This window comes from Delphinus delphis, chromosome 15, assembly GCF_949987515.2.
Source record: "Delphinus delphis chromosome 15, mDelDel1.2, whole genome shotgun sequence".
Lineage (NCBI taxonomy): Eukaryota > Metazoa > Chordata > Mammalia > Artiodactyla > Delphinidae > Delphinus > Delphinus delphis.
Window position 1 is genome coordinate 44,998,553 of NC_082697.1, and position 27,929 is coordinate 45,026,481.

Below are 27,929 nucleotides of genomic sequence, written 5' to 3' on the forward strand. Positions count from 1 at the left end.
AACATATGAAACTGAATTCATAAGAGGGAATTTCTCTGGCTGTCCTGGAATCTGCTAGATTCCACTTTCTCACTCTGCAATACTTCTCAAAATCACCTAGAAATAAAAAAAACTGAATGTATCTTAGAATTGGCAGTCCTGTTCTTGGTTTGGCTTTATTGCCAGGAATGGGGCAAAGAACATTTGCACTGCAAACTGACTTCCCCAGACCCTGACTCCAGAGTGGGTTAGAAAAATTCTAAGCATCTCTTAACTCTAGAACACCAGTCTTGGACACAGGAGATCTGGTGACTGGTTCTGACTCTGTCACTCATTAGCTAACCCTTTGTGTCTTGTTCTCATCTGGAAAATGGGAATAATATAGGCTCTGAATACCTCGTGATTTTCTTGTGAAACTCAAATTATTTTTTAAATGACATAATGTGTATGAAAGCTCTATAGACTGAAATATTTCTCTGATTTCTGCAGGTTGTTATTATTACTGTCATTATCATTACTACTACTACTATTCCTTCATCCAGGAGCACCCTCTGGAAGATATCTTTCTAGATTTGAACTTACTTTTTTAGTATGAGACCAGAATTTGATACCTGGCATCTATGATCTGTTCTTTATCGAGGATTCTCTTCTTTTGACTGTTAAGGGAAGCAGGTGAGGAAGGCTATGTTGATGCTGCCACCATGTCAAGAGTATCCACAGTCCCGAGCATGCAACCTGATTTTCACTGAAAGCTCATGACACCTGCCTATGGGGGCTTTCTCTGGCCACCAGAGTTCAGGGTAGACTGGACATTTGGGGACTTAATGCCCCAGGAATATCCTCACCTGATGACAGATGGAAATTGGAGGATAAATACCCCCTTGCCCTTGCCCCTCAGGTTGGGACAAATCTCAGGTATGTCCTACACAGTCTCCCAAAAAGGTCTCCAGGGCTTCCCTGGTGGCGCAGTGCTTGAGAGTCCGCCTGCCGATGCAGGGTACACGGGTTCGTGCCCCGGTCCGGGAAGATCCCACATGCCGCGGAGCGGCTGGGCCCGTGAGCCATGGCCGCTAAGCCTGCGCGTCCGGAGCCTGTGCTCCGCCACGGGAGAGACCACAACAGTGAGAGGCCCGCGTACCGCAAAAAAAAAAAAAAAAAAAAAAAAGTCTCCCGTGGGACTGAGCCCCAGGTGCCCACAGTGGTCACCTGTTCGTTACTGGACTGCCCACCTTCCTGTCCTGGCTCACTCCCCACCCGCACCTAGTGAACCTTGATTCGTGGAAGTTTCCAGTGGCTTGAAAGTACTGGTGAAAGTGAGACACCAGTCTAAACGGTAAGACTGATGTTCCCGGAGCACAGGGACCGAAGCACGTCTTATCCCGGCACTGATCTCAGCCCCTGACTCTGCTCAGCCCTGCTTCTCTGAGGTGAGGACAGAGCAGAGTCGGATCCCAGGCTTCCCGCTCCCTCCCTGCCGGCTCTCCTGCATCATCTAAGTTCCTTCAAAGAGAATATAAAATTCTTAAGCATCTGTCACCACAGTCCCTTGCAGTAAGAAATGGAAGGTGTGGCTTCTTTGAAAGAAAAATGACAAGACAGCTTGTGGTGTCCCCCAAGGTGTTGGCAGGTGGGAGACAGATTCACTCAGGGCCACAGATGGAAAAGCCTGTCTGCCTGGCCAACACTGTTTCTAATAAGTTGTAATCACTGTTGATGCTTTCAGGATGTGGTGCTCAGCCCGAAAACCAGTCCCCTTACAGCCCAGGTTTAGGTGGAGGCCCTGGGCCACCCGAGCAAACACCACGACAATGGAATCCCGCCCGACGTCGGGCAGCCAGCCTTTCATCTGTCCCCAGGAGTGACAAGGAGGCCTGGCTTCCTTCGGCTGGGGGTGGCAGCTGAGGACCTGGGGCTTGTTTGTAGAACTTACTTAGGAAACCGATACCCTCCAAAGTGCCCCTTCATTCCGAGGTCACTGGAGTCGGCACAGGTAAAAGGATTGCTCTGGTGGGGCTGGTCCCCACCATTGTCTGCACAAGCCCACGCTGAATGGGGTAACTTAACCCCCAAAGAGATAACCAACCGCTGGGTGTGTGCTCACATTCACAACTGGAAATTCCCATGAAGTACCGGGGTGGTTTTCCGGGACTTTTGTTTCACTAACGCTTTAGCAGCAGAATGTGAGGTAGTTCTGGACCAAAGAGGTGAGGCTGTAGAAGGAGATGTCCAGGGTCCCCTCTCCACCCCCCCCCCCGCCCCCATGTCCTTGTCCCAACCGGATCCACCAGGGGAGTCTGCGTGGAGGGGCCGCGTGGAGGGGCCACGTGAATGCAACGCTCACGTCTCCCAGATGCCTTTGTTCAACTGTGAATTCGACTTTAAATTCTCAGCATGTTTTCTTTAAAGAAAAATATCTTAGAAACCCCAAAGACGAGAGAGGAGGAATTTTGAGGCTGGGATGCATTTTGTGATTTCTGTTTGGGGATGGGACAGGCCATGAAATGACCAACCCGACGTCTGACCCATGTCCTTGCTCTGCTCAGGACTTTGAGGGTTTCAGGCATCCACCCTCCAACACCGCCACCACCAGCAGCAGCCAGCCCAAAAGCCCAAAAGAATAAAACTCTCCTACTCTTCGCCTGGACATTCTCAGGCTGATTTTAGCCCCAATTCCCCTATACTAATAGAATCTCATTTATTATGTTTCGGAAATAGGGACATAGAAGAATGCAAAGGTTATTCATAACCTCACCATCCAAATAACCCTTGTTGACAATTAAAACTCTTTTAAAATAATATACCGTACACATGGTGAGACAGTTCAAATATTATGGAAGGTAAAAATAACTTTAAATAAAATCAACATTCACCCCAAAGGTAACCACTGCTAACATTGCCTAGGGTTTCCTTCCAAACCGGAAACAGAAATGCATATAGGATCAAAACGTACGTGATGTATACAGGAAAAAAAAAATGAAGAATATAACATTCTCACTATTTTAATTCTTACCCTTTTCACTAAATTGGGTGAGTTTGCCACATCTACTGCCCATGGGTCTACCTCACTCTTTCTTCTTTTTTTTAGACTTTTTTTTTTTTTTTTGGCTGTGCCGCGCTGCAGGCAGGATCCTAGTTCCCCAACCAGGGATCGAACCCATGCCTCCTGCAGTAGAAGCACAGAGTCTTAACCACTGGACCACCAAGGAAGTCCCTACCTCACTCTTTTTAATGGTCCATTCTAAGGATGCATCACAACTGCCCTGTCCACTCCCGAATGAGATGCTGGGAAGAACTACATGAACGTAGGCAGGAGTCAGCCACTCCCCGCCTCAGCGTCCTCCTCTACAATGAGTGGATACATGGAAAGCACTTAAAAGGATGTGGGATGCATAGTAAGCCATTACTATTATTAGCTATCAGCGTGGTTTCTCGTTAGAAAAATTTTAGATAAATATTAGCTATATTGTCAGTGCCCTTTCCAATTAGACTTTTAAGGTAAGTTTCCAAAATGCCAACAAAAAGTACACCAACGAGACAGCCCACCTTAGAGTTTTGAATCAGACCCTTCAGAACATTTACAAAGGCTGAAACGTCTACGGCCCATGGTGGTGATGGAGTTATGTTTTCTAAAACACAAGAGAATTCCCCAAATGAAGCCACAGCTTGAGTTTTGCTTTATGAAACAGCAGACAATATCAAGGGACAAGTGACTGAGGAGAAATAGATAGGAACACCATAGCCAGTTGACAATTCAAGGAAAACTGTGGTGGGCAGAATGTAATTACCTGAGCTGGAACTTGGCCAGGGTGTCTATTTGCCCAGCAGAAGGAAATTAGACCAGATGTTTTGGGGAAAATATTTAGTTTTGGCCAACATTTCCCAAGATACTCTTTCCATCAGCAGCAAGGTCATTATATCCAGGCATTAAAAAGAACCACAGAAGGTTAAGGCTTAAAGGAACAAACCCTAAGACATCAGTTAGTTCAGCCTCTCATTCTACAAATGAGAGATGCACCGACCCCTCAAGTGACAAAGTCAGTTAGCAGACAATCCAGGGTCAGCTGAAAAGTCTCAACGCCCAAACCAGCGTTCACTCCATCGCATTACACTGGCTTATTTGAATAGAGTCCTAGGATACCCATTAGTACTCAAAAAGAGCAAGACATATGTGAACTGGAAATAATTGAAAGTTTTAAAATTAGGTCCTATTAGTCATGTCATACGAATATTTAAGGACCTCAGAGATCGGGACATTTTTGTTGTTCTTGGAGGGGAATGATTTACTCTGCTTTGTGTCCTAGGGTTCCTCCCCTGAGGAGGAGGCGAAATGATAGGGTTCGAGGACTCCATCCTTCCCTGCCCCCCACTTTGACCTCAGCAATATTGCTTCTGCAACATTTTGTATGTTAAATGGTTGTACATAAAAGGTATTGATGTAAGTTTCCACTGCTAAAACAAAAAATGTTAGTGTCATTTTTTTTGGCACAAAAGCCCAATGCTGTATAATTTTTAACATTTTATTTGGGGATTTGGGTGATACAAGAAATGCAGCAGATGTCTAAGTACGCCGAGCTTTGAGAGAGTGGTTTCCCCCCACCCCATTTTTTTCATCACCAAAGTGACCCAGCACTTCTAAAAAGTCATTTGTTAGACATCCACATGATTTATTTAGATCCAGCCAATAAGGAGAGAGACACCGGAAACTGACAAGCTTTTCATGTGAATGTACCGCTCTTATCTCCACAGTGTCATTGGCACATGCAGCTGTTGAAAGTATGCCTTGGGACTTTTTTTTTTTTTGGTAATAATTTCTTAAAGTCGGACAAAGAAGAAGATGGAAAAACTCTAGAGATCCATTGTAAAACTATATGACCGTACTTAACACTATCGAACTGTACAGATGTTGGGGGTTTTTTGGCAATTAAATTTTTCACGAAAATTTAAAAGGAGACGTGTACCCTTCTTCAGTCCTTCCTCCTTCCTGTCAGCTGGAATGCAGATGCGATAGCTGATGCTCCAGCAGCCATCTTAGACCATGCAGTGGAAGCCACATGCTGAAGATGGTGGAGCACCAAGGGTCTGTGTAGAGAAACCTAGTCTCTGACATTAAGGGCACCATGCCAACCCTGCATGGCCTACTTCTGGATCTCTTTTATGTAATAGAAAAATAAATTTCTATTATGTATAATTAAAAAGAGATTGCCAAAGGAGGTATTTGCATCACATGTATCGAACATATCATGAAAATGAGGCTGTAGTCCCAAATCATTTTTATCTTATTTATTTTACTAGAATGTTCTAACTGGGCTATGATACAGAGCACTGCTTCTCAAAGTGTGGTCCTGGGACCAAGATCACAGCATCACCTGGGACTTGTTAGAAATGCCCCCAAGTGCCCAGACTTAGACCTACTCAGTGCTGGGCCTGGTGAGCTGTATTTTAGCCATCTGTCCAGGGAATTCAGATTTCTAGGAACGAAAGAGAACCATTCATCTAGAGGTAACACTAAGTAGTCCTGTTTGTACAGTGCTAGGGCTAAGAGCAGGGGTCTGCCGTGGAGTCCTGTGTTGGAATCTCTTGTCTACCACTTAATAGCTCTGAAACCCAGAAAAGAAGCGTCACCTCTTCAAGCCTCAATTTTCCCAACCATTAGATGGAGAAGAATGAAAAATACCTCTATCCTAAGGTTATTGAGAAGATGCAGTAGGGTAATTTGCATAAAGCTCTGAATCGGTAAGCATTTACTGCTAAATGCAAGGTCAGTAAGCATACCTTGTTACTGTTTCATGCCATGTGAAGTCTCATGGCCTGATCACAAACAAGTACGATAACCAAGTTGAAGAACAATAGGTGAATGTCGGGAATTTCTTTGGAGAAAAGGAATGAACAGAACGGAAATTGTGCTGAAGTCACTTGCCAAGAAAAAACAACAAATTGGAAAAACAACAACAGTATTACTACTAACAGAAAGCATTTGTTAAATGCTTACCACGTGCCAGATGCTGTTCTAACCACTTTGCACCTTGAACGCATTAAATCCCCCTAAGGACACTCTGAGGCATGTGCTATAATTATGTTTGTTTTACAGATGAGGAAACAGGAACAGAGAAGTTAAGCAATGAGGGCAAGGTCACACAGCCAGGGAGAGGTAAAGCCAGATTCCATCACAGGAATTTGGCTCTAAACCCCATGTTCTTAACCTTGGCCCTTGCATTCCCAGGTATATTTCTGCTTCTGTTCAGGTGTGGCATAAATAGAATGGTGGCCTCTAACCCAGGTTAGAATAAAGGGAAAGTTCAGTTTATCGGTTTTTATTGAGCACTTACCATAAATGAGTGCCTTAGTCTGGAGCCTGCTAGAAGCATCTTGGAGACCAGGATTTGAGAATAGCTTGGGGGTGGGGGTGGGGTGGGGGAGGAGTTGTTCAGGGAACACCTACAGGGAAAGGGAGTAAATACAGGGAAGGGGAAGCAGGCTGCAAAGCCAGGTCTGAAGGTGGGCAGCTGGAACTCTGTCCCACAGGAGCAACCCTGCAAAACCCTCTCTGGGAATTATCCCACCAAAAGGGGAGAGAGAGCTGGCATATTTCAACCTAACTCCTGGGAGATATTGAATGAGGGCTGCCCCTGAAGGTATTAATCCTTTAACCACGTCCAACATCTTGACAGCTGCCCAAAAGCAGAGCGGATTTTCAAGATTTTTTTTTTTTAAAGCTCCAAGCTAAAGTTGTTTCTTTGCAAAGGAACCTTATCCAGGTCAGTAGTTTCACCCTGGAATCCTCGGAATTCTCAAGACTTCTTAAAACACAGATTTCTGGCCCCATCCCCAGAGTTTAGGACTGAATAGGTCTGGGTGGGACCTGATACTTTGCATTTCTAACAAATTTCAGGGGAGCATACTGCTGGTTGGAACACACTGGTTGGTCGCAGCCAGGAGGGATTGCCACAGGCTCCTGAGGAAGTCACTACAAATTGTGTGTCTTTGTGTTTGTGTAACGGGAATATTTGAAAAAGAAATTATAAATCACTCAAAGGTATACTTTAATCCTGGAACTTCAAGCTAAATCATAGAAATGGGCATCTCTCCGCCCTCCACCAGCTGATCTTGGTCAGGCACAAGTGGTGGGGACACCCGTCTTTTTTTGTGTCCCCAAGGAACACATTAATCCCCTCGGTTCTCATAGATATCTCTTACGGAATCTGAAATCATTCAATGTCTAAGTAAAACGATATGTTTGCATTTCAAAACTGATTGTTGTTTGTTTTCCTTTTTAGAGGAGAAATTGTAAACTGCTTGTTCACTTGCAAAGAGTCATCAAGCACTCATTCCAATGTTAGGTGATCCTGAAAGCCCCGCTTTTCTGAGAAACCAGCCCCTGAGCCCACGGCTTATGCAGACTCTGCTAAGATTACAGAGGACTCACGTAAAACCATAATCTATATTTTGATGAGACTGGAAATTATCAAAAAAAAATCTTATGGTTTGCTGAATATTATACAGAGAAATCATCTTAAATTACCAATTTCCAGAATCAACAAGGTATCACTTTACTAATCTAAAAAAGCCCATCGAGTTTTAGTAACTTAATAAGTCACTGAGAGCTGCTCCTGGTGACTTGACTTCCTGGCTCAGGAATGAGGTTTGGTTAATGACACATCATCTCTCAAACTTGTCTACTGCTTGGCTTTGGATATCAGCCAAAGACCCAGAATTAAGAAGCTGTCATTCCTGAATAAAAGGTCACAATACAAAACATTTTATTTCATTATATGGACATTTTGAAACAATCGCTCAAGATTTGAAACCAATTAGAAGAGTTCTATTGCCTCTGTATTATTTTTCTGCATTACTACTAAAAATGAAATTCCACACGTTACCAGTTGCTAAAAATCGAATACCAGCAATAAATATACTCAAGAAAGTAGAGAAATTTTTCCTCTCGATCCTCAGACTTTCTTGCAGGTTTATTTGAAGGCCACTTAAGACTGTTGACAGTTAAGGGCACTAAATGACTTTTTCCCTTTGACTAGATGAGCTTAGTTTAGCAATTACAATAACTTTTATTACTTCACATTGTTATTAGAAATATTGTGGCACGTTATCCTATACCTAAAAGATTAATTATTGTTGATTTGAACAAAAATACATCATTCTTAACTGAAAGCTGTGCTGTTTTTTAATCCCTGAATTCTCATTTTAAAAGGCGGAAAAAGGGCTTCCCTGGTGGCGCAGTGGTTGAGAGTCCGCCTGCCGATGCAGGGGATACGGGTTCGTGCCCCGGTCTGGGAAGATCCCACATGCCACGGAGCAGCTGGACCCGTGAGCCATGGCCGCTGAGCCCGCGTGTCCAGAGCCTGTGCTGCGCAACGGGAGAGGCCACAACAGTGAGAGGCCCGCATACTGCAAAAAAAAAAAAAAAAGGTGGAAAAAATCACAGCAGTTTGGTAATTTGCTTAATTTGATTTGACTCACTGTCCTTTAAAGCCAAACATAAGTTTTTCCCAAATGAAAGTTTTAGATCTATATTAAACCAGTGTTGTAATTTTATGAAATTACTCATATAGGTAAGAAATTTCCTTTTCGTCAGATAAGCTCCACATTCCTGTATCTGATTTTCCTAAGATGCTCATAAAAATTAAAAACACTCCTTTTCTGAGAATACTTGGTTGCCCCAATGTCCTTGCTTATTTACAGAGAAATAGATTTTGTTTCAAAACTATAAATCTATGTAGCTATGTAAACAGAAGAAACTCACGGTCATCCTACACACTCATCTGATGCAAACGGATGGAACTAATAATGTGATATAATAAAAAATATCGTTTACCCTCAACAATGTTGCCTGCATAATGTTACCCCATTCCGGTATTCATTTAGTGTGCTTCAGTGCTAGTTTTCTACCACTGGCAAGAGGTTTCATGACAATGGACTGATTCTGTTTAGAACATGGTATGTGCTGTGTGTCAAGTTACTCTGGGACTCCCTGTAGGATAATGAAAGCTAAGCAGAAAGAACAAAAACAATCTTCTTAGATGGAAGCTTTGCTGTTGACATGCATGTGTTCATGGCGGTTTCTTAAGAGGTAACTTTACTTCCATGTAATTCTTCTGCATAAATATCACAGAAGAAGTATCTAAGGAAATTCCTAGACACTTGCTACCTGTCTATATAGAGCAATTTTGTCTTTCAAAACCTTGAAGAACTCTGTGATGGTCAGAATCCTCCCACTTACTACTGTGGAAGACAAAAGTGAATAGGACTATGTGAAAAATTAGACGTAGAACTTACTTCAGATCCAAGATCACAGAGTAAATAAGGAATACAAATCGATGCATTCAAAACATGATTATCTTTTCAAGTTGAATGCACACTTGCTATGGAATCCAGAAATCCCAATCCTGAGTGTTTGCCCAAGGGAAATGAAAACTTATGCTCACACTAAAACCTATAAGCCAATAGTTATAGCAGCTTTACTCGTAATTGCCAAAAACTGGAGACAACCCAAATGCCCTTCAATGGACACATGGGTAAGTGGTGTGGTCCATGTATACCACAGGATGCTACTCAGCAGTAAAAGAAAATGAACCGCTGATGTTAAGGATAGCATGGCCAGCCACAGTGACTTCCGGTGGGTGAAAGAAGCCAGACTTAAAAGACTATGTACTGTATGATTCCGTTTAGTTTTCCACTTTCCATTTAGGAAGAGGTTAGAGTAAAGGCACAGACCATACCTCAACAGTTGCCCAGGGCTGGAGTGGAGGGAAGTATTGTCTACCACGAGGCGGACGGGGGAATGTTGGATGATGGTGGGATTGTTCTACGTGTGGATTGTGGTGAAGGTTACATGTTTACGCATTTGTCAAAACTCACAAAACTATACCCTAAAAGAGTGAATGTAACTGTATGTAAATTATACCTACGTTTCTTAAGGCTTCATTTTTTTAAAGCAGTTTTAGGTTCAGAGGAAAACTGAGAGGAAGGTGCGGAGATTTCCGTACGTCCCTACACAGCCTCGCCTCCTTCACAGCCACTTCCCCATTAACAACATCCCCCCACCAGGGGGCACATTTGTGACAATGAAAGAACCTATACTGGCGCACCATTCTGGCCCAGAGTCCATAGTTTACATTAGCGTTGTACATTCTATGGGTTTGAACAAATTGATAATGACAAGTGTCTACCATTATAGTATCATACGGAGTAGTTTCACTGCCCTAAGAAACCTCTATGCTCTGACTACATTTCTTAAAATTATTATTCTCCTCCAATGAAAAAAGTTTGCTTGCTCCAGGAAGCCCCCATGTGCCTTTCTGTGCCTCCTTAACCTTGGAGAATGTTGACAATCAGAGCATTTTCAAGGTTTTCATTCAATCACTACCCTTATTCTAGAACGTTTACAGAACCCATTCTAGACATTTATTAGAACAGGACCTATTTCCTCTGCAATATGTCTAAAAATGTCTAAAATATGTCCCGCCTTGCTCAGCATCTTCAACAAGAGAGAGCTGACCTCTCCCCAAAGCCCAAAGAGGAACCTGATTCATCTCAATGTGCCTGGAACCCCCAAGTTATTCCACACACTGCTCTCCAGCCACAGCCTCTTCAACATGTCCTGCTGAATGTTGGAACCTACTCATGAGACTTTGTGCAGTCTTTCATCCAAGTAATTTCATGGTCTTCCAGCCACATTTCTTCATACTTTTTATGAAAGTATCTTGAGATGTCTTCAAATTCCTTCTTGACCTACTAATAAAATGTAGGTTCAAACACTGGCTTTCCTCCTTCTAGTGGAGTGATTTAGGCAACACACTTAACCGCTATGTACCTCAGTTTGATCATCACTAAAGTAAGGATACAAATAGTTTTTGTTTTGGGGGGTTTTTTTGTTTGTCTCTTTGGTTGGTTGGTTGGTTAGGTTTTTTTTTTTTTTTTGGCTATGCCATGCAGCATGCGGGATCTTAGTTCCCTGACTGGGGATAGAACCTACACCCCCCTGCCGTGAAGCACAGAGCCTTAACCACTGGACCTCCAGGGAAGTCTCAAGAATGTCGTAAGGTTTAACTGATAAAATCCACATAAAGCACTTAAAACAGGGCCTGATGTGTAGTAGTGATTGGGGAAGAGCCTCCTGATCTTTTACAAAAGGGAGAGAGGCCAGTTTAAACTGACCTGCTTGTAACGGCCCCGTGTTGACTCCTTGAATTTGCAAAACTGCCTTCTAAGAGCCCAGGGACCAAAGATCAGCCCATTTGCCTTTTTCATTCTTCCCTCACCTCTCTTCTTATCCGTGATCCCTCAAAAGTGGCCAAAACCAGTGGTTTTGTTTTCATGAGTCCTTAGTTCCAGGATGTAGATTGCCTGATTTCAGGGAATGAAACACATCAGGGGGTTAAAGATTTGGACTCCACACGTCTCTGATAACATTCATTCCGTGCTTTCCTGCCAAAGTCATGAGCAAACACACACAATAATGGTTACGAAACATAATGAAAAGAAAGAAAATATTCCTTCTGAATGGAGCAGATATATGAAAATACATTGAAGCCCTCTGTGCTATTAGAATTAATGTTCCTTGAAAAAGTAGGTTAAAATATAAATAAAATCTCAAATATTATATATATTATATAATATATATATATCATATATATATATATATATATAATATATATATATCTTAAAAAAAAAAAGAGGGCCAAAGCCTATTCCTGAGAATGGATCAGCTGATTAGAGTTGAAATTTTTCCTTTTTTCCAAAAACCATGCCCACATGCATTCTCTAGTCAAGCTTTTATTTTTTTAAAGTGCAGTGAGACATTGGAGACACTTGTTAAATTATCAGAGTGCAAAAAAGTTGATAAACTTTTGTAACACCCCAAGATAAACTTGGGGCGTTATCTTGCATACCTCTAAATCAACAATTTCTAAGTGACTTGCCTTCATAAATTCTTTTTCAAAAGTGTGAAGTGTGGTTTTCTTTCATTTTCACACTTGTGTTTCTTTGATTTTCACACTGTTTATTCAAAGTATACAAGTACAATAAGAAGTACAAAAAGCCTAAAGAGATTTGGAAACAGACCCAAGGACTCCCCACAGGTACAGAACTTAACTGAAGGTGGAAGGCCTGTTAGAAGTTCTAGAACTATGTTGTCTATTATGGCAGCCACTGGCACATGGGTTACGTACATTTCAACTAACTAAAATTAAATAGAATGTAAAGTTCAGCCCCTCAGCCTCACTAGGCACACTTCAAGTGCTCGATATTCAGACAAGACGAATGGCTTCCACATGGGACAGCGAAAATATAGAGCATTTCCACCATCGCTGAAAGTTCTTTTAGACAACACTGGTCAAGAAAGTGGTCTACAGGGCATGTGCATTTTCAGGGCCTTTGGCATTGGGCAGTATGTATTTCACGGGGGATGGAGATGGTCAATTAATGCAGAGATTCAATTAAGAAGAGATCATTTATGAAAGTTTCCCTTACACCTAAGAATTAGGTATTGGAAAATGTGGTCGAATGTGGGTTCTTGATTAGATTTGTCAAGAAGATACAGGAGCCAAACTGAAAAGGCTTTTACTGGCCTATAGCAGGACAGTTTGGACACCAAAAGGAATAAGAGATGCATTGAATTGATACACATCAAATACAAAAAAATCACCGAGCACGTAATGTTAAAACAAAAACCAAAAAGAAACCTCACTGTTACGATTGGAAATTGCTAAGGAAAGGCCTCATCACTTTGAAAATTGATAAAGGCAATAAAGCAAGAATTATGCTGTCTTTCTTGTATTTCAAGAAAGTTATATAGTTAATGAGAGAAAGTTCTCCTTCATAGGAGAATTCCAGCTGACATCCAGGACATCAGTGTTTTGCAGCCCTGCATGAAATAACGGATCTAAGCAGTGTTGTGTTTGTAAATGTTTGACACGGGAAAGGGGGGAGGAAGGGCTTGCTTTGCCACATTGGCCAATTTCTGGGGTGTAAATACTGCACTGTGGCTGATTTCAAACTGCCAGCATGATGTCTCTCAACCACAGTTGGGAAGAGATGTGGCCAGTCGGCTCTTGTGAACTGGTATGAGCCAGTGTAAAGAGGTCTGAGCCGGCAGAATACTGGGTCTAAGTAACAATCATCAGTGGATGATGTTTGATAGAATATGATAAAGAACTTTTTGCTGAAGCATCTGGCTGACAACCCCTAACAAGCATTATAAGCTTCATCTTGCAGGGACCACCCCAGGCCCCACCACTGCCACCCTTAATCTAATCAAGCTTCCAGACTTACCTCCCAGTTTACAGGAAATACCAGGAATAGAGAAACAAATTACACATCACCACAAGGAAGTAACCAAATCCAGGAAGTAGGACATTCTCCAGCTCAAAAGCTCCAGTGTATCTAACAACCATCAGGAAAAAAATAAAGAAGAAGGAGAAGAAGAAGAAGAAGAAGAAGAAGAAAAGAGAAAAGAGAAGAAAGGGATAAACAGAGAAGGAGATGTTAATAAAAGATACGGGCTATAACCAGATATAATGCAATATGTGATTCAAAGAAATCAACTGAGTAACAAGTTGTTAAATTTTAGTATGAATGGATATTAGATGATATTAGAAATTATTGTTAACATTTTAGGTTTAATGCTGGTGTGATAATTAGATTTTTGAAAAGCCCTTATCAATTAAAGATGTATATATACTGAAGTATTTATGGGTGAAATTATATGACATGTGAGATTTGCTCTAAAATACTCCAATAAAAATAAAATATGGAGGGGGAAAAAAAGTTGAAACATACTGGCCGATGATGATAATTTTTAAAGATGGATTATGGATACATGTGGGTTCAATATACTATCTAATTTTGTGTGTGTTTCCAAGACCATTAAAAATAATTTAAATAAACTTTCCTATTAAACATTGTAAAGATAAAACAAAAGATGTTTTCAGAATAAGAAGTAAGTTTGGCATTCTCTATATGGTGAGACAGGTTATGGGGGTGGTAGTTACCTTCTTTGTATTTTTTTGCATTTTCCAAGATGTCTGTAATAAACATTTATTACTCTTGAATCAGGCACTTCCAAATACATTTAATATTTTAAATCCAAGGGGAAAAAATCGGTTTGGCGGATGAGCTATTTAATGGCAAATATCTCTTCCAACTAAAAAATGATTAATGATGTTAATGTGATAAACAAACAAAAATTATTTAGATCTTCCCAAATTTTCTTCTAAGACATTCCGGCATTTGATGAGGAAATCCATGGTGTTTTAGTTTCTAATTTTCTAAAACGTTGGGGAAATACAATGATCCAAAAGTCACTATTTATTAATAGTTTCCTAATGTTTCCAAGACCAACATGGCTCCCTCTGAGAGCAGTGTGCAAGGCCGCCAGGTGGAAAGACCAGGACCCTGACCTTTGTGCTCCAGCAGATTCATGCCCTCTCCACAACTTCCACTTCCTTCTCCATCTTCCCCTGTTCCCTCCAGTGTTTCTCCTTCCATTCTCAACTTGACTCTGTGGAACCACTGGATTGGATTGGGAGAACGGGTTCAAATCCCAGCTTGGCCGCTAAGAAAACCCTGGGCTGCAGCAAACTGAGTGCGTTCAACTCCAATACGTTCTCTTGCCAACATTTGCTGAGCTACAGAAATCCTGCTGGCGAGTACTTTGCATTCTGATGGTATGGGAGACTTAAGGTTTCCCAATCATGAAGGTACAAAATTTAAATCTTGAGGAATTAGGTAAGATTATATGATGAATGAATGCATGAATATAGGGACACTAGGGAACTATTTGGTAATTTACAAATCATGTAAATTATGTCACACATGAATTATAAATTATGAAATGGTTTCCTGTTAACTGAAGATTTAACATTGCTCCCAGAAAAACTTACCTTCCTCCATCGGAATGATTTTCTCCCTGCAGACCCTGGCTAATGTCTTATATCATTTGCTACCCACCTGCACTGTCTGGGCGTCTGTGTGTGCATCACTAATGACTCTAGAAGCATTGCTTATGCCCGGCAACAAGTATGGGTTGAATTAAATAGCAGTAACTGGTTTTGTGGTGTAGCTAAGAGAAATTAAAACTTTAAAAATATGCCAAGGCAAACATTTTCATAAGCGAATGCAGACACATCTTTGTAGTGGTGAAAATAGCACAGAATAAATTAAAACAGTACTCATAAATCAAGTGAGCTGGTTCCAGATTTGATGATGGTATTTACTAAGCAGAAATTGCATTTGATTTAACTTATCCACCCATCACAATGAGGTCTGGGCGGTGGGTATGAATCTTCATATGCCAACAGGTACGCAAGAAATATGCATTTTGTGCCCAAGCGGTAAGAAAAAGCCTGACTTCCTTTGCAGAACAGGAAAAAGCACACACACACGCAAATTAATATCTCAGTAAATTAGCCTTCTATATTAGCCCTCCAAGGTTTAAAGTCATTTCTCGACACCTTTCACTGTGCTGGATTGTATCTGCCAGATTTAACGTAACAACCCACGGCTGAAAGAGAGGCAGGAACTGCTGTAATCATGGGTCATCCTTATGCCTGGGAGTGAAGGGGATTTTAGTGTTTTGTGTAACACTTTACGTAAAACTCAAGATCTGTTCAACAAACATTTATGAGCACCTACTACTTACACATCATGTTCGGTACTGGGTAAAACTAGTGAGCAATAAACTATACTAATAAAAGTCATCATTTGCATAAGTCTTTATAATTTACAAAGAGATTTTGGGTTGTTTTGGGGTTTGTTTGTTTGTTTTTACTTTTTACAAAGAATTTTTATTTAGATTTATGTACATGTTTACCATTTTATATTTTATTATTTCTTTCTACATATTAAATTATCTTAAAATTATTTTCTTAATTCTTGAATAGTATAGTTTATGGTACACTGTGCCTAACAGGATGTTTGGGGGCGATATAGATAGCAATTCCTTCTAATTCTCTAAAATGTTGGGGAAATACAATGACCCAAAAGAAAATACAAAAGAAAAATTAAATAAAATTATTTACATGAAAAGAAAAAAACTAGTGAGCTACACAGACCTATTCCTGCCCTAAAGGATGGAGCCAATGGCCTTGTGGGCAACAGATCAGAGGATGAATATTTAACTTCAAATTCTGCTAAGTGCTGGGGGCGAGGAGGGACCAGTGTGCCAGGATAGAGGAAAAACGGGGTGGAAAGGCACCTCGGAAAGAGTGTTCAGGGAAGCCCCCCCTCAAGGGAGAGACATTTAGGTGGAAGTTGAGAAGGAGGCAGCTGACCCAGGCATGAAGGGAATAGCATTGGAGACAAGGGAACAACATTGGAGACAGGGGAACAGCACATGAGCTGGTAAACAGCACAGAAGACGGATGTGCTCAAATGGCAGAAAGAAGGCTGGCGCAGTTGGAGAGCGGTGACAAAACAGAGAGGGGATGTGGGGAGGTCTCAGGGGCAGCCAGAGCCCGTCCACAAGTCACCAGGGCTTTAGGGTGAGATTGGGGTTTTACTGTAAGGGAACAAGCAGCCACTGATACATCCCAAACAGGGTGACATGATCCGATCTGTGCTTCTAGAAGCCCACTCTGGTTGTTTAGATGGACAGTAGATCAAGCAGGGTCAGGACACCAGCAGGAAGCCCAGGCTGGTGGCAGTGGACCAGGCAAGGGAGAGGCAGGCCTGGCCTGGAGAGCTGGGGCGGCGTTGGAGGGCAGGAGGCGGGTCTGAGAAGTGGCAACAGGATGGTGGGACTTGCCCATTAACTGGAGGCGGGGATGAGGGAGAGGGGGATGAACGACGGCTTGTTTTTTATGGCAAACTTTACGAATTTCCACGTCCTCTGTAGCCAAAACCTGGAAGCAACTCAAATGTCCATCAATAAGAGAATGTCTATTTATGTAGTTTTATATGCATTAGGAAAATAGCATATTTATCCAATAGAACACTACTCAACGATAAAAAGAAATGAACTTCTGGTCAGCTCAACACGGATGGGTCTGAAGACCATTCCACTGAACAAAAGAAGCCAGGCACAGAGGACACATATCTGTGCCCCCATGTCTATGAGGTTCTAGAAAAGGCAAAATTAGCCCACGGTGCAGAAATCACAAGAGTGGTTGCTCCTTGGGTGTGGATGGAAGGGAGGTCCCTGGGAGGATGTTCTGTAGCTCATTAGGCGTGTAGGCAACACAGGTATCCGCCTCTGTCACGTTGACAGAAGCGTGCCTTTAACACGTGCGCGTTGCATCGTGTGTGAATGATACCTCAATAAAAAGAGATTATTTTAAAAACATAAAAGAATGCTTATTAGATTTTTTGCTATGCAGAAGCTAAAAAAGATTCAAAGTAAAAAGTAAAACTAATCAAAATAGCTATTGTCATTTCTCCTCCTTGGTAATTTAACATCAATAATTAAAATAATACATGTGGGCGGAACAAAACCTTGTCCTTTTATATCCTAAGTCTCACCTGTTTCTATAAAGTGTGCAAGGCCAGTCTTGTGGTCTAAATTTTACAAGATTCAGAGATGGCAAGTGAGCTACTCAGGATACTGAGATCTGCTCACACCTGGCCCCGCGTACAGAGATACAACCTTTCAAGGTACCAGGTGTTGAAGGTGGGGGAACCCAGGTACCCATAGATGAAGTGAGCTTGTAGTGAAGAGGGTGAGGGGTGATCCCTTCTTCAGCCTCAACCCCAAGGCATCCTAGAGCGGCATCCTTTACCTGTCTTTCCTGCCCCCTCCCCAGCTGGTGAAGGCTGGGCGTGGACAATTCCAAGGAGTGGGGAAAAGGAGTGGAAAGGGTCTGGGCTTTCAGGGAGGTACAGCTGCTGATGTAAAGAGGCGTGCGTGTGATGCCCGGCTGGGCAGCGTCTGACGCCTGTGTTGTACGTTCCCTCCCCTCCCCCTTCCCACTTCACTTCCCAAATCAATGCCGACATCACATCCTGGTCTCTGAGTCTGCCCCTTGGGAGCCCAAACTTAAACATCCTTAAATTGTCCAAGCTCATTACAATTCCAAAGCCAATCTTTTATTGGTCCTAAATACAGTGTGGTCCATAATACAATAAAGTCATAGAAAGAGAGCAGAGTAAAGGAAAGAGTGCGGTCGTTCCGTAAAGGCTGGGGTAACACCGGTTACCTGTACAAATGCCCACGAAAGGTGGACCACAGCCCAGAGCTCAGCGTTAGAGGAGACAAATGCTGCTATGACGTTCCTGGTCACCAGAAATATTTTTTTTAAGAAAACCAACTAGCAGCTCTGGAGAAAAACATTTTTTTCTGCCAGGAACAAGGAGTTTCTCCTGCTGAGCCCCATAAAAGGGAGCCTGTGTGGACAGAGCCCAAGCCTTGGCCAGCACGCAGGGCCAGCTGTGTCCACTGCAGCCCTCAATCACCCAGGCAGAACGCCACGCGGGGCCCCCGGCTCCCCACCACCCAGAGCCAGGGAGTCTCACCGCGTGACCGTCCAATGCAAGCCCAGCTGGGGAGAGATGGTAGGCTCACACAAGTGGTGGTTTTCAAACTGGGTTCCCTTTGTCCACCTGGGGAGGCCATGGTGTGGTTGATACCATGAGCCAGCAGAGCTCTTCTGCCAGCAGCTCTGCCTAGATCAGTTTGTGTGTTAGGTGTGACATCATGTCCCATTGGAAGAAAGGACTGTGTCAGTTAGAAATTCGTGACCATGACCAATATGCAGGAGGCGTCCCCGTCCTTCTCAGCCTCGCTTTGGGTGAATTAGGCAGCTCAGTTTAAGGCTGTGCCCTGTGGAGGCACCTGAAGAAAGCACCTCAGAACATAGAGACCCAGCCCTGGCCCCTCCCCTGGTGTGTCCTCGGTGGTTTCACCCCAGGACCTGGCGGAGAGACCGGCCCCCCAGCACCTGGACGTGGCTGTTTCCAACAAGCAGTAAGATTCCTGGAGTCACCTAGAAACACGCTCTGCAGATGATTCCCTCTGAGAAGCCCCTAAATACTCCCAAGAACCCCGGGGACACACGTTATGAGAAGCCACGAGGCCAGCAGAACCCACCTGCACCGTGTGTCTGTCCTGCTGCGTCACGGCCCAGGTGGGACCCTCTCCAGGCACCTGTGTCCCCTGGGCTCTGAACTTCTCCTCCCTGACTTCACACGTCACTTCTCTTCTTCCACCCAAACTTCTGAGCTCTGTGAAGCTCCTCTCTAAGGCACGATTCCCTCTTATCCACAGCCCTTCACCCATCGCCCCCGCTGGTCCTCCGGAACCTGGCTCCTGCTTACAGGTGAACTTTCCCTGGAGCCCTCCCGAGGACTGTGCCCCCATGAGCCTCATCTATCTGAGAGTCAGGAGGCAAGAGCAGCCATCTCTTTCCCAAGCATCATGTCTAAGACCTGACTGCTCCCACTTTGCCCCCATAATGCTCCTTCCGGACTCCCTGTCCCTGGTTGAAGACCCTGGCAGCACCTAGCTATACGCTCTCAGCCAACTGGGGCAGTTTCCATCCCAGCTGAAGGCTTCCTGCCCCTTTCTTGAGAATACACTCCAGCCAGTGGACTACCTTGACCTTACAGCGCAGGACAGGTAAAGGCAGTAGACGCCCCACAGCAAGGCACAGCCAATGACCCATGAGAGTGGGGCCCTCACCCCTTGGTGAGCCCAGGCTCGAGCCTCAGTGCAACCCATTCATTAGTGGACCCTTCACTTCTCTCCCTGCTCCTCCTGGTGTCCCTGGGAACATCCCCCAAATGAGCCACCTGCACCCGGCTCCTTGACTCAGGGTCTGCTTCTAGGGAACCCCCCAAAATGGATGGGGCAGCTCCCACACTTCACCCAGCCCTACACTGGTCTTCCCGCTGCCCACCCAGGCCCCTGCACGAAGGACTTTGTACTGAACCCTCTGTCCCTCCTTCTGCCCATGGCCCGCGTCCCCTTGGTGACACTGCATCACTGGACCACAAGCCCTACCTTGCACCCTCAGATGCTGGGCCGCCCTCTCCGTCCCCCTTGGACATGCTTTCCCCGGCTTCCCTGGGATCTTGGCATCCCGAGATGACATGAAATTCACCTTCACGCTCACACTCTCACCAGATCCCTTTTCCTCTCCACTTTCTCCCTGGGCTACACCCACTTGGCTTTTCTCCCTCCTCGCTGAGATTTCAGCATACCCAACCCCAGCAGGGCTTCCTCCCTGGCCCCTGTAACCTCACAGCCCATCCCGTCCACCACACCTGCTCCCTTACACTGTGGGTGCTCAGCTGTCCATCAATCCACCTCCCACCAGCTGGACCCAAACCCAGGCTGCGGCCCTGCTGACAAAGTGACACCACCCAGCAGGCTGGGACCACTATTAATTCACGGCGTCCAGCCTCAACCCAGCCCTCGATGCTGCCCAGAGATGCCTTTATGTTTCTCTACTTGACTCACTTCCTGTAAATAATTGGCTGGTTTGGAAGTTCTCCTCTCCACTCAATCCCAGGACACCACCGCCCACCTCTCTCCCAGCAGGTAGCAAGCCCTTCAGAGAAAAAGAGCCTTCAGATGCAAACCTGCCAACTTCCTGTCCCAACACAGCTGTCCGCAGCAGCCCTCTCATCCCAGCATTTCACAGCGTCTTCCGAGCACCTTTTAGGAAACAGGCATGTCCAGCTCCTCCTCCAGGCCAGCTCTCCCTCCTTTCTGTCCCAGCACCGAACCCTGGACAGCTCCACCCACGTGGTCCACGCGCCTCCAGCTCAACGGACGCAGAGTGAACTGATTATCCTTCCACCCCAACTTGACTCCATCTGCCCTGTAGCCAAAACCGGAAACTCAGGAGTGATCTTTGATCTCACTCCCCGCCTCTCCCACCCATCCACCAACCCCGCGCCTGCTGATCTTACTTCCCAAAGAATCTTGAACCGCCTTCTCAGTCTCCCAACTTGACCCATTCCCATCGGGACCTGTGGGATGATCTTTCCAAAACAAAGGAATCTGGTCAGAGAAGCTAGCAGAGGGGCTTGGAGTGTTTCCTCTAAGAAGTTCTGGATAGGGAGAGGGGTTTCCTGAAGTAGAAAAAGAGGGAGAAGGGAGGAAGAATCCCCTTCTGAGCACCACACAGGGCCAGCGTCCCCAGATTCTAAGCCGTAAAGCATAATTTTGCCTGAAGACCTCCCAAGCAGTTGCTATGCACTGGCCACCATCACCATAAAACCTTGTAATTTGCTAGCGAGTGTTCTGAGAGCATGTGTTACATGGCAAGAGATGCAGCGAGGGTGTCATGCGGGAAAACCCATGCATTGAGATTAGGGCAAACTTCCGTTCAAATCTTGCTTATGCACTTTGTTTGCAGAGCCTGATTCCCCAGCTTAAGGGAAGTGATCCCTCCCAGCATCAGATGAGAGGATCCCTGGGCAATGCCTCGCACAGGACCTGGCATGGACTGGAAACAATCGATAAACACTGTTCCCCTCCCTCCTCCCTCTGCGATGCTGTTAAAACAATGTAGATTGTATTTATAACCGACTTGGCTGTTCTCCCATATGTTTTCTTATGGTTTTATTCACTCACATGATCCTTCAATAAAACCGAGGGCTACAAACAAAGCTGTCTCCATTTTAAAGGGGTGTGTCATATATCTGTATATACATCCATGATCACATGAATATACATCGGGTTCCTTGATAGTTTTCAAAGTCCAGATGGGACACATAGGCCTCCCCTCCACACACACATAAAAAATGTAACACATTCATATTCTAGTATCACAAAAGGAACACATGACCATGTGGATCCAGGAAGTCAAATGATTTCCGACAACCGTGTGCCACATTACAGACGCACTTCTGCCAGACAGCGGATGTGCAGGCTAACGATACACATCATTATGTTGACTTGACAAATCAAGTGGCGAGCAGTGAGACTAGAAAAAATGTCGATGGTATTCATAATTTAACAAGAGAGTCTGCCTTTGTGTAGGGTCCTGATTTTTCTCCCATCTCCCCACCTGGACAAACAGGAGGCTGGGATACTGGCCCAAAGCTGGGCATAGGGGATGGGGGGACTGACCTTGTGATGGTTCACTTTGTGTCTCAACTTGGTTAGGCCCTGGTAACCGGCTGCTTGGTCAAACACCAGTCTAGATATTGCTGTGATAGGCATTTACATGAGTATGCTTTGAGCAAAGCAGATTACCTACCATAATGTGAGTGGGTCTCATCTAATCGTTTGGAGGCCTTACGAGAGAAGACTGAGGTCCTCCTGGAAGATGAAGGAATTCTGTCTCCATTCAGACCCAAGCCTGCCAGGCTTCCCTGCAAACTTCAGACCTGCAGTTCTCTACAACTGCGTGAGCCAATCTTTAAAATAAATCTCTCTCAAGCAACCTAAACGTCCATCAGCAGATGAATGGTTAAAGAAAATGTGGTATACCCACCCTGGACTGGAACTAGAAGCACAACCAGCTTTATTCCAGGAGAACTGAGTCATACTGAAGGGGGTGAGGAGAAAGCCCGAAAGGGAGGCTCAGGAAGATTGCGTGTTTTGTGTTTTGATGTGTTTTGTGTTTTGATCCTTGAGCTTCCCTTACTTTTAGCCCCAAGATTCTTGGCAGACTGTCCTCAAATGATGGTGAAGAGAATCACCATAGTCCTAGGTACCCCGCCCAGCATATACACACATTACCCATCATCCCAGTTTCCATGCATCCTCTCAGTGAATGCCCAGAGGCATCATGCAGTGTCTTCAGAATCAGTTCACTCACAGAGCACTGGGTTACCTCGTATAATTACTAATTATCAGTAATGTCGTAGAGTCCCCAAGTAGGGTGATGATCTTAAGGGGAGTTTATATCCTTTTATTAGAGGACCTGCTTATTCTCACTATCTCCAGCAATTCAAAAGCTTCCTTCTGATCTTATTTTCACTCTTTTATCCCCATCTCCAGGGATATATTAGCCAGGGTTCTGTTGCATACTGCTGAGTAACAAACAAGCCCCAAGTCTCATTGCTTACAAGAGCAAACATTTATTCCACACACACATGTGCATTTCATCAGTGGTGCAGCTGACCTGGGTCGGACTCCAGGTTTCGTGAACGGTCCAGGCTGCTCCACGGCTCTTCATACCAGGAGACAAGCTGAAGGGGCAGTGGCTACACAGGGCCTGCTCTCCTCACAGTGGAGGCTGAGGCTCGGAAGGCAGAGCAGAACTGTGCAATGTAGACATGGCTCCTGTCATTGCTGCCCTCATTTCATTGGCAAAGGAAGTTTCACAAGGGAATGGAGTCAGGGAGAGGGGTGACATGTCCTGTCTGCCCACTCTAGAGGGAAGTACTGCTAAGTCTCCAGACCTGGAGCATGGATGGAAACCCTATTACAAGGAGGAAAGGAGAATCCTGAATGATAACCCAGTCCACCACAGGGATGGGTTGTTATTGAAACGTGTTGTTGAATTTATCCTAGGCTTGGTCTTGAGGACATTGTTCACTACATCCTTCTCTGTGAGCACCACAGGAGAAATTTCTCTCTGATCTTCTTCTGGCAAATGATTATTTTCATTTTATAGACACTCTGCACTCGCATGGGCTGCTGGGAACTTTCAGCCCACTTCTAGCAACTGTGCACGATGCTGGTTTACCTCGGACTTCCTCTCAGTGTTTCTACCTTTATTTTCCCTTCAGCCTAATTTATCACTTTCTTGTCCTTCTGTTTTACCTCTGTATTTTTGTTGTGGGCCATTTTCTTTTCTCTTTTTTTCTTTTTGGTGAATTTATAGTCATTTATGCATCCAACAAATAAGTTTTTAAAATTTCTTTCTGTGACTAAGTAATAGACACATATTTAGGAAATTTAAACTATACAAATGGCATGCAGAGCATAAGTGAGTTTTTCTCCTACCCCATCTCCACCCATGCAATCCCCCCTGCTTCCAAAAGTAGCCACTGTACCATATACAAATTGTGTGCACGAGCGTCTTATCTGTTGGAAGAATTCCAATGGAACTTCTGGGACAAGGATGTGTTTTAAATTTTGAAAGATATTCCCAATTGTTTTCCCCAAATGCTTGTACTAGTTTGCACTCTGGTTTAGGAGTATATGGGATACCTATTTACCCACAATCTCGCCAGCACTGTGTATTATCACAGACCACCCTCAACCTATTTTCAAAGTTTTGACCTCTGCCCGATTAATAAGTGAAAATTTTTTAAAACCATTTGTATTTTTTTTCTGTTCATATCCTTTGGAAACACATTTCTTATTGAGTTATAAGAGCTCTTTGTATATTAAAGAAAGATAGCATATCATTTTTGCAGCTTCAAAGCCTTTCTGAAATGGAATAAACGATAGATACATGTGTAGGCACGTAAAATAGATAACGACCACTGAAAACACATACTTGGGAAAACCTGGGCTGGTCCTTGGGTCCTAGCAAGAAATCTTGATTTTCTCGTGCTTCTGTCTCCCTCCTCACCTTGAAGCCATACATTTTGGTATTTTGTTCCCTCCCAGGCAAGACAGACCTCCTTATTCAGTAAGTGGAAATGGGGTTAGTGAACTCTCCATGGGGGAAGCAGGTTCTTCCACAGCTGTCTGGCAAAGTGTACATTTCCGAGTATTTGTCAAATATCCTGGATAAATGTTGCATTTTTATCAATCAGAACCTAAGCACACAGACTCCATAGGAAGCCGAACAGCATGTTTCTAGGTAATGTGTATCTGCAATCAGTTTGTGCTGCTCCAGAAAGGCCAGCCTCAATGTGCTAGTAGGAGAAAGGAGAAAATGTTTTGAATGTGGGCATGCAAATGCCAAACTCACATCTGCCTGCCATCCTGGCTCCAATCACATCCAAGTGTCAGTGTGGTCATGGCCAATTCACTTGAAACCCACTATGTTTCCAACCTCACATTAGTAAGAAAACAATGTTTCCAGTCCTTCCCCAGTTTCCCTTTGGAGGGGTTTTGTTATTGCTATTGTTTTTCAAAAAAAAGAACTGTCTCTTGCACTGACTTGGCTTATAGACCACAGCTGTCCTGAAGCTGGTCCTCCCAGACATGGTTTGCATTTGTGCAAGTTCAGAAATCTTCAGGCCTCCTCCATTCTCCCCAAAATCTAAATCACCCTTGGTGCTGTAAAATGAAACAACCACCTTCAGAAGTAAAAAAGAGCATTTTTCAAGTTTTCAGCTATTTTTAACTATTTACAAATAAGTTAGGCCTGTTTAAAACAGACAGCATCTACCACTTCAAATATTTGAGCAAATTAGGAATGGACTGTCAACAGCATTAAACTCCACACGCAAATCAGTTTCAGTGGATTGCGTTCTGGGGGAAAGAACTGTGTTTTGCATCTAAAACCTGAGTGTTGCTGACAAACTGTGATAATGCCAAATAACCATATCTCCTGCGTTTTCCGTTTTCTAGCCATTCATTTTCTTTACGTTATTTATTTACTTATTCATACACACCTCACACAAGAAAAAATTTCAGATTGGCGTTGTAGAATATCCATAACCAGGATTAAAGGATCTTGCCAGTGCATTGCAAGGTTTTCTGACCGTTTTTTAATGAATGTAATAACCTACTTTTTTGTTCCTACAACAATAAGAAGTTCTTTTTGTAGGTTAAACTCAACAAATGTCAAATCGCATTTCACAGCGTCCAAACAGAGCTCAACAAACATGGTGGTAGATGGTACTGTGTCATCTGGCCCATCCTTAAGTGGCTGCAGGCGTGGATAGGTCCCTCCTCTGTCAGGGGCCATAACTATGTGGAATATGGGCTACAAAAGCAACGTGTCGTACCCTTTGTTTAGTTTTTTTATTGAATAGAAAAAGTGAAGTTGTAGTTTCCACCTTCATACCTGAAAGGGACATCAGGAAAATAATATAGAAGAGTCTAAATTGTTTAGACAGGTAGTAGACTATAAAAGCAAAATTACTGTTGCCGTTTTGGGATCCTGAAAATTCGGTTAAATCTTTTTTTGTAATGTTCTCATTACTTTAAAAATCAAATACAGAGCCATTCATGGAATTATATATATATATATATATATATATATATATATATATATATATATATATTTCATAAAATTAAATTCAAGAAATAGAATTCATTTCATGAAAACATATGAATATGTATATTAAAGTACTAGAACATATATATATATATATATATATATAATATATATTCAAAGGCAAGCTCTCCTATATATACCAATTATCTTTTGGCAACAGAAGAGCGACATTTTTTTTTCCCTTAACTAAGATTTAAAACTAGACTTCACCTGTCAGAAATTCAATGGCACATGTAATACGTTCACAGAAAGCCATGAATGTTGGTTGGTTTCCAAACAAATTCATTAACATTAGGTGAAACTAGGAAATGGGTTTTTGTGGTTAAGAAATATGTATATATCTAGCATTGCTAATGCTCTGGGCATTGGTCCTTAGATTTTAAAGTTGAAAGGGGCTTCAGGAGTCATCTTGAACAACCCTTTCCTGTTAGCGAACCGGTCTATATTTGAAAATTCCATGTTTAAAAAAAAATGAATTTAATGTTCAGCCCTTAAGACCCTACATTCAGAAAGAAGACCTGGGACTCTAGTTACTACAGCAGTGACCCAAGGGTCAGAGACCACATGGCATTTGTTTCTCACCTGCTGTTCTTCAAGGGCCCCATCTTTAAAGGGACTCACACCCACAGCCAGAGCCTTGAGCCACCAAAGGAAACCTGAGCAAGACTGGCCCCAGAGCCTCGCCCTCCTCCCCCGTCCCCCCACCCCTACACCCCTATTTCCTCTGCTTCTTGCCCATTTACTGCCGCCCGTCTGACCCCAGGCTCTCGGCGTTTCTCATGCATCCCTTCAGTGTTTGATCCTGGCCAAGTCCCTGGGACCCAGCCACCATGCAGCGGCTGGTGTCACTACACACCACACCTGCCTGCTATTCCAACCTGCCAGGCACTCAAGCCTGAACCTGGGACTCTACCTGGCTGCCCCTCCTCCCGCAGCAACCCCCAACACACACACACACACACACACACACACACACACGCACGCACACACACAAACACACACGCACGCACACACGAACGCACACACACGCACGCGCACACACACGCACGCGCACACACACACTCATGAAACCCGCTAGTCATGACCCCTCCAAGATATTCCCAGCTCCATCTTCCCCATCCCCACTGCACAGGAAGAATTCTTCAGAGCTACTCAAATGTAATCATTATCTCACAGGCACAGAAAACAAACTTATGTTTACCAAAGTGAAGGGGAGAGGGATAAATTAAGGATTTGGGATTAACAGATATACACTACTATATATAAAATAGATAAACAACAAGGACCTACTCCATAGCACAGGGAACTATATTCAATATCTTGTAATAACTTATAATGGAAAAGAATCTGAAAATATGTATATATTCTGTATATATAATATATATACAGAATCATTGAATCACTTTGCTGTGCACTTGAAACTAACACATCATTGTATATCAACTATACTTCAATTTAAAAAAAGTTTTTTAATGTAGGCATTACCATTTCCCTATAATTCTAAGGAATCCAAGAGCAATTTCCTCTCACTGCCAGGCTCTATTTGTTAGGTACATTACAACTCCCAAACTGTCACCTGGGAAAATTCTTGATGTGCCCAATTTTCTTGTAATGAACAAAACATTGTAGATTTGCATGACATAAAAACGCCTTCCTTGTGCATTTTTTATACCCTGCGATGGGGGTGGCACACAAAGCTGCAGGATTTCTTGAGGACGTTTCTTGGAATTCTTAAGACTGAACCCCAGGCTGCTTGAATTGGAATTTTTTTTTTTTTTTTTTTTTTTTTTGCGGTACACGTGCCTCTCACTGTTGTGGCCTCTCCCATTGCGGAGCACAGGCTCCGGATGCGCAGGCTCAGCGGCCATGGCTCACGGGCCCAGCCGCTCTGCGGCATGTGGGATCTTCCCGGACGGGGGCACA